The sequence below is a fragment of the Lactuca sativa genome, chromosome 5, assembly GCF_002870075.4.
Source record: "Lactuca sativa cultivar Salinas chromosome 5, Lsat_Salinas_v11, whole genome shotgun sequence".
Taxonomy (NCBI): domain Eukaryota; kingdom Viridiplantae; phylum Streptophyta; class Magnoliopsida; order Asterales; family Asteraceae; genus Lactuca; species Lactuca sativa.
This window is the reverse complement of record NC_056627.2, coordinates 298,341,923-298,350,313: the sequence shown is the minus strand read 5'-3', so window position 1 is coordinate 298,350,313 and position 8,391 is coordinate 298,341,923. Positions and strand designations below refer to the sequence as shown.

The 8,391-nt window shown below is 33.2% G+C and overlaps 1 non-coding gene across 1 annotated transcript; it reads right to left on the bottom strand.

Moving 5' to 3' along the window:
* Positions 1 to 3,053: 3,053 nt before the first annotated feature.
* On the bottom strand, positions 3,054 to 7,967 carry LOC111892529 (uncharacterized). Its single transcript, XR_008232576.1, has 19 exons — positions 7,768 to 7,967; positions 6,790 to 7,122; positions 6,511 to 6,675; positions 6,348 to 6,431; positions 6,200 to 6,259; positions 6,072 to 6,116; positions 5,794 to 5,994; positions 5,414 to 5,701; positions 5,201 to 5,324; positions 4,926 to 5,123; positions 4,747 to 4,836; positions 4,598 to 4,660; positions 4,430 to 4,504; positions 4,256 to 4,306; positions 4,108 to 4,185; positions 3,902 to 4,036; positions 3,676 to 3,784; positions 3,505 to 3,570; positions 3,054 to 3,397 (listed from the first exon to the last, which is right to left on the bottom strand). It is a non-coding gene; the product is annotated as an uncharacterized LOC111892529 (transcript).
* Between the last annotated feature and the right edge of the window lie 424 nt (positions 7,968 to 8,391).

Below are 8,391 nucleotides of genomic sequence, written 5' to 3'. Positions count from 1 at the left end.
TCTCCTTTGAGCACTAAATTAATTCCAAATTAATTCTTGATCAATACTAATTAAAACATATGATTTCATATTAATATATTAGAACTTATAATATATTAATAAATCTTATATAACCTTCTCTCAAAAGTCTATCCTAACAAATTGTCCTGATGATATGCAACCCAAATGGACCATGCTACTCTCGGGTCGAGTACATACCAATAATAGTTATGGGCTTAGACGTCTAATCCAACACAAATGTCAAAGTCAACATCCTGAGTTGACCTAACTCGTCGAGTTGTCCCTCAACTCGTCGAGTTTCTCTATCACCCGTATAGATCGGGAAAATCCCATTAACTCGTCGAGTTCATTAATGAACTCGTCAAGTTGGCCAAAAATCCAACCTCTTAATGCATTAAGCTGATACCATCGCATCTAGGGACTCCAAATCTCAGATCTCATCCAAAATGATGTCTAGAAGGATAAGGTTTCCAACTTTACCCTTAAGAACCATCCAAAAAGAAGCAAACCCAAACCCTAGGCTCTCTAAAGTGAGTCTTAGTCCATTAAGTCCTTGAACTCTCCCAATATAGTCCCAAAACACAAATCTAGAGTCCAAAGGTCGGATAATCATGTAAAGTTCCACCTTTACGTCCATGCAAACTAGAAATACACTCTAAAGCTTAATAAGGACTTAATGAGGGACTTATTGCATGAATGAGGTTAGAACTAATAAAGTTTGCAACTTTCAACCATGAAAAGTCATGAAAGGGGTTAGATCTAACATAATATCCCATGGAACCTTCAACATCATGGCTAGCCCAACCAAAATCTCAAAATCATGCTAAGACTTCCATTAAAGAGATCTAGATGATAACAAAGCAAGATGTCGACTGTATCCCTCAAGAAGACTGCTATTGGTGAAGATTTTCTGGATCTATACTCCTTCTTCTAAGCTAGATGCTTCCAACTTCCAAGCTCCTTCCAAAGAATCACCAAAATCAATTCTCAAAGCTCACACACTCAATCTTGAAAGGTGATACACAAATCTGGGGTTTCTGGAAAAGGGTGGCTGGTAAGGAGGCTAGCCAATGGGGGTTTAAGTCCTTTAAATAAGGTGCAACATCCTAAAATTAGGGTTTCATGTTCAGCCGCCAACTCGTCGAGTTGGGACTCCCAACTCGTCGAGTTGGGTCATTAAAACCCTCGGCCACAAAATTCTCGACACGACGAGTTGGAGCTCCCCAACTTGTCGAGTTCCCACAAAATTCCAATATTTTTGAGAAATGTATAATACATGGACAAAGCGTTACAATTTTCATTGTTAAGTGAACAATGATTGTGCTAAAAAGTAATTTTTCAGCACCTCCAAATTAAGGTATAAAAAACATCTTATATAGACAAACCAGGTAACAGTTCAACCTGAAGGTTAAGAAGAACATGGAAGTTATATAATTACGAATAAAAGGTTTAACAGAGCTGTTAGAGGTTATTGATCCTACAGTACATGACGTATGTAACCATTTTTTCCAAATACTGACAAAGTTACCGATACTTATAGAAGATATGCAATGTGTTACCGATCGTGTTGGAGGTTCAAGAACGAAGAACGAAGAACATGGTTAAGGAGTTTAATTGCTTCGGTGGACGTAAAAGAAGGTTGAAGGAGGGAACGTGGGGAAGGAGTTGAACTATGGATACGGAAGATATGCGAATTGTCTCAACTGCCACTAATATGGATCTATTTGATTTTGCCCGATTTTAATGCATAAAATGCTTATACAATACGATGAGTATGAAAATCTCTCTCTCTCTCTCTCTCTCTCTCTCTCTCTCTCTCTCTCTCTCTCTCTCTCTCTCTCTCTCGTACTCTCTCTCATCTCTCTCTCTCTCTCTCTCTCTCTCTCCTCATCTCACCCTCTCTCTCTCTCTCTCTCTCTCTCTCTCTCTCTCCTCTCTCTCTCTCTCTCTCTCCTCTCTCTCTCTCTCTCTCTCTGTGGTGTGTGTGTGTGTGTGTGTGTGTGTGTGACAATGTCGAATTTTAAAGGGTAAGGTGAAGTTGCTTTCACTACCCCACTTCAAGTGCTACTATTTCTTCGTACCAAAATCGACCAACCATTTGATTGCTTTTGCAATGAATTTATTAATTTAGAATACAATATCAATAGGACTACCTTTTTATATTCATATTTTATGCTATAACATCTCTTAAGCGTTTACAAAAGGGAAACTAATATGTTATTGGTCTGTTTACTATTCTTTTACAATTTACAGACATCCGGCCTCACTTGTAGCTAGTCCATATAACAACAAACCGATTAAGAGAGCTGTATGTTAAAATTAAAAGGTTCAAGAAACAAACAAAAAACTAGAAACAAAATGATTGATGATAAACATAGAAACACACTATATGATATGATAAATATTTATATATTATATATATTTGAGGTGCGAACGCACATTGATTCATTAAAAGAGAATTCCCTTCCCTGGTTGTTTAAAGCTTCCAAAAGTGTTACTAGGTGACAGAGTACAGAGGCTACACAAACACAAGCTCCAATTATTTTCATTCACCAAAAACCAAAACTAAAAGTAAATATTCATATTCATGACTCTTCTGACACCTACCCTACTCATTTGGTGTTGTCTCAATTAAAGTTGCAGTTTTTTCTTCCCCCCATATCCCAAAAACCCAAATCATACATTTTTCTTATCTCCCGAATCCATACCCTCAATTCCATCATTATTCCAAATAACTAACTTATTTACGTATTAACTAATTATCTTGTCAAGAAAGTTTCAAGATGAACTATATAGCTAAACCAGTTTTGATGTCTACTATGCGTCTATGTTGAAATTTTTTGATTAAAAGAGGACAGTTTTACATAACTTCGCTATATAACCATTTACCCTTTATTGAAATGATTGAATGTTAATAAAATAAATGAACATTGTAAATTATATATTAATCATTTAGTCTCATTGGATTAATGAAAACATATATATTATCCAAAAAGACATCATCCACTCAGTTCATCCTTAAAGTACTTATGGAGAAAAGAAAAAAAAAAAAGGAAACAAAACTGTTATATGGTTTAAGAAAGGAGAGCACATGATGTTTATATAATGTTATTGGCTTTTGATGTAGATAGCCATGTGAATTGATATGTGATACAAAATGTGAAACCAATTATAATTATAAATTATAATTATAACTATATATAATAATAATAATATAAAAACACTTAAACTGATGAGGGAGGACTATAATAACTTATAGAATTTGCGCTGAATTGCGATTATAAAACTATACATTACAAGGTCAACCTTCCTTCCTTCCTTCCACTTCTAATCCTTTTGGAAAAAGAGACAATACCAAGTCTGTATGTACAGAGAACATTTGTGTGTCTACAAAAAGCTGTTTCAACATTTTCAAAAATAATAAATAAAATTAGGACTTTTTTAAAAAAAAAAAAAAAACACGTTTTATATTTATTTATAAAATAGCAATGCTCAATCATATACCTTCATAAAAGGTCGATCGCGACTAGGAAAAGATTCAATGAAACTCTCCTTTAGAAGCAATGATACCTAAATAAAAAAGATTCAACTCATAAAATGTAATTCTTAAGAAATTTGATTTTTGATAATTTTAAAATGGTTTAAAGAAAAAAAAAAAAAGAAAAAAGAAAAAACCTTATCGTCGTTTGATTTGAACATTTGTAATTGTGTGTGAACGTAAGTTGGAGCAAAGTGAATCCAAGTAAGATCTTAATACTCTCAGGAATCCCTTTGCAGCTTCTACCTGTGTTTGTGTTTGTGTTTAGGTTTGGTAAGATGGAATGGAATCACAATGGAACGGAATGGAATGGTGGATTCCATTCCGATGTGGTTAAGAAAAAGAATGTATATATATAAATACCTGCACATCAGTGCAGTCATAAACAGGTCTCCTTCTCCCCAAATAACTTTCTCCAACAAGTTGAGCATGATATGGAGTTAAGGCTGCAAATAACTCTTTGTATTGTGGGAAATGTGGCATATAAGACGATTTCACCTAAATAATTAAACAAAAAAATTAATATAAAAAATATATATATGAATATCTGAAAAATTAAATTCACATACCTGGTTTTTATTTGCATCAACAAGAATAACATTTCCTGATTTTGATTGGACTTCAGCTGTTCTGCTCTTCACACCAACCTGTCCCCACATTTTTTTTATTTATTTAAATGATTAAATTAACAAAAAAAATTTAATAAAAAAAACTTACTACAAAAGGAACAGGTGCATCCAAAAAATCCAGCATGTCATTTGGCAAGACCTAAAGCAAAATCAATTAAAACATCACTTAAATTTAGTTGATACTTGCTTATATATATTATATAATAGCAGATTTGGTTTATAATTTATAAATATAAGGATTTTTTTTTTTTATAAAAAATACCGGCATAAAGAAGCTCTGCCACTGATAGGGACGAATCAAAGGGATAATCGATAACACTGAAGCAGATAATATTCCCTGAATCATATAAAAAATAATAAATTTTTTAACCCAACATAATATAGTTTATATAATTAAAGTAAAATTTATAATTACAAATAGAATACAAACCAGATTAGAACACACAAACACCATTTGCTTCTCCAACAGAGCACCTGTGAATATTGTCAACACCTGTGGAAGACACGAAAGTTGTAAATATAATTGAGATAAATGTAAAATTACCTATTTACCCCTGGTTTAACAAAAAAAAAAGTTACATGTTCAAGACGCATTGAGCCACATATGCATGAAATTGCCCATACTGATAAAGCAGTTGCCTCTTCCTCCACTGAAAGTGCCCTGTGAGCCTACAGTAACATACAGTACACCATCAAGTAGAGAATAAAAACTCTTACATTATTTTTAAAATAATAATTTAAAAAAAAAAAAGAAGAACCTCTGAAAGTTCAAAAGTTGTGCTACATGACATCAAATCAACAGTAGAACCAGCCATATGTAAAACTGTTTCATCAGGTCTGTGAAATTCAAGAGGATGCAGGTGTTCAAGGGGATGAAATTTTGTTGTTGAGCCTCTTGTGGGGACACATAAACGATTGTATTCGCATATAATTTGTAAAGATCCATGGTTATTATTCTGTCAAAAAAAATATAGGGGTGAGAAACGGGAGTTCTCAAAACCTCAAGGGTCCAAAATGAAAATTCACAACAAACCTTAGCCCAATCAAGAATTTCCTTGTGCTCGTTATCTTCTTGACCTGAAAACGATGCTTCTTCTGTCTCTGGTGAATCAAGATCACTCCTAAAGTTTCTATCTTCACTTGGAGACCCCTGAAAACTGTATCAAATATAAAAAAAAAAATCAAGAAATTAATGTTGAGATTCCCAAATGATATTATGATAATATGATTTATGATTTAAACTTACCTTGAGGAAGAATCAGAGCTATCATATTGTTGAAAACGAAGAAAAGGCAAAATTGCATTTGGGATTTGTTTTTGAGTAAGTTGTTTATCATCAACATGATTATGATTATCATCACAAGTTTCCATGTTTCCATTAAGTTCTTGAACATGTTCAACTGAAGCAGAAGCACCATTTTCAGCTTCTAAATACACTTCTCCATCATTCTCAACAGATGAATCCAAATCCAAATCCAAATCCAACTCCCCAATACTTTTTGTTAATCGATCCAATCTTTCTTCAGTGAAGATGCTACATGAAATTATAAACAAATGAAACTTATAGGACGAAAAAGAAGAAGAAGAAGAAGATAAAGAAAGCATTCATCTGATATGTTGACAAACCTGTTTAAAACACCAAAATGGAGTTCAAAAAATGGAAGCCTTGTAAGAATACAATAACACCTTCTAGTGGTTAAAACATGGCGACTAAGAGGAGGGGTAGAAAAAATGTCCATCTCCCATGATTGAAATTAATCTAGAAGGTTGTTGGACTAATTCATCCACAAGAACACAACAACCATAAAGTGTTGAATCATCTGCGCCCTATAATGTTACTTACATTGTATTAAAACAATATTTGTATGTAATGAAAATACTCCAACAGATGATGAAAATGTTACCTGTAACCTGAATACAAAGGAGAGATCGTTTTGTTTAAGGTGTTCCTGAAAAAAGTAGACATAGTTTTAGATAAATGTGTTTGCTTTTTATCAAAAGTGAAGAGACTTTTTTTTTATAACAGATATACCTGTCCAAGAAGTATTTCATTCAGTTCACTCATTGATGGTGTTCTCTCAATAGTGTGAACCTGAAATTATTAAAAGTAAAAGATTAAAAACTACAGAAATTATAACAGAATAAATGGTTTTGATTATATAATTATGTACTAGTCTAACCTCCAATCCACCAGGAAAGCAGAATGAAAGGAGATCTTTAGACCTTAATGGAAGCTGTTTATCTGGAGGGTAGACAAAAAGAACCTGAAAGAAGATGCAAAATGATAAGAAATCATTATATATCATATTTTTCATAACAATGGAAGAAAGTCAAAGTTTTGACCTGAGGTTCAAGATTTGGTTCTACACGAAACTGATGCCTCCCTGGACCTTCAGATCTTCTACCAAAATATTGCCTCTGAAGTGCCTGAATGTCACAATTTGGATGCAATCCAACCACTACCATGCTCTCAAATAGCCTAGAAGGTTCTTTCAGTATCCTTTGATGCTAAAAAATTTAGAAAAGTATAAACAATCATCAAGAATTCAAGATTCAGGAATGAGAGATAGGAGTAGAGAAAAAGAAAAAAGAAAGATATAACATATTTACATATTTACATACCAGGGCATCCAACTGAAAGCTTGCCCATTGACGTTTTTGGCTAGTTAATACTTCTGGATTGTAAGTTCTGCTTTTATCTTCAGAAGGAGGAGATAAGCCTTTGAGTGCTCTGAAAACTTGATTCTGAAGCTTTTGAAGAGGACTTGTATCCCCTTTTGATGAGAATACCACTGAAGGTCTTGGTGAAGGAGAAGGAGGAGTAACAGCAGTTCCAGAAGCATCTTCAGCTGTCTGCACCAAAAATGAAGCACCCCAACCTGGGCTACTTGCCTCTTCATGAGTTCCATTCCCTTTCTCCATGAGTGGAAGTGGAAGTCCCTTTTGTTAATAACACTAGAATTTTGGAGGTAAATGAAAAGAGAAACCTATGAGCATGATTTTTTCCATTGCAAACATTCAGAATAAGTAGAAACGACATCAAATTTCAGCATTGTTAGCATTACTCTTCTTTCTACTATCAATCACACATGTTTAAAACAATTTACTTTCATTGATTTGAATCAATTGAAACTTGTAATCCACTGAGCCACGAATACACAGAAAAGTACAAGATAATGAAAGTACTTTTCATTTAATCAGAGAAACCTAAAAGTACTGGAATAGTTCTAGTTGTTGCTGCTGCTGCTGTTCACATCATGAACCAGCATAAGTGCATAACCATATCTATTTACAAATTGAAACACAAGAGTCGGGAATTTTACAAGTAATTTTTAGCGAAAACTACATACAGATTTTGATCTTACAGGGGGAGATACAAAAACTACATTTTCTCGGTTCACGATGATAAAATTACAATCAAGCAACAGAGAAACAATCATATAAAACGATCGAAACAATAAAAGTAGAAGCTTCGTTGAATTACAAAGAACAGATCAGTAAATACAAAGAAAGTTGGAATTAACGGAGACGGGTATTGGCGTATTGGGTATAACACAACGAGATGAAAAAGCGATTGACAGATTTAACGACAAAACTCACCTGTAAATTCGCTTTAACTTATGGACGCCACATACATGTACGCATCCAAGATCATACGTCTCCCCCTGCATCCATCTCGGTGTGTGTTGTAGAGAGAGATAGAGAGAAAGAGAGAGAGGGAGATGATGAAGAAAGTGGAAGGAGAGTTTCTCAGGCGGCCATAACGAAGTATTAAGCTTTTTTTTCCTTTTTTTTTTTTTTTTTTTTTTTTTGGTCTTAAAAACCCCCTTCCTCTAGAATCCATGAAAGGAGAAACGACGATAATATTAATTTATTATTTCAAGTGTTTGATTAACTTAAAAGACCTTAACTATTATATTTATTATTATTTTTGGGTTTTAAAAATGAGTGTATGGTATTAAATCATAATCATTTAATAAAAATATATTGTAGAGGATAATGTGTTGTAGTAATTCTTTAAATTTATAATACTGTATGATTATTTGTTTAATTATTTTTTAGAATTCTGATCTCTTTTTGAAATATTTATAGATTAAATGACAAAAATAATTACCGAAACTGAGATCTCTTAAAATTGAGTTTATGAAGGGATGAAATATGAATACATAAAAATAATTTGGAGGACTATTATTATTGTCACTTGTATAAATCAATTATTATATT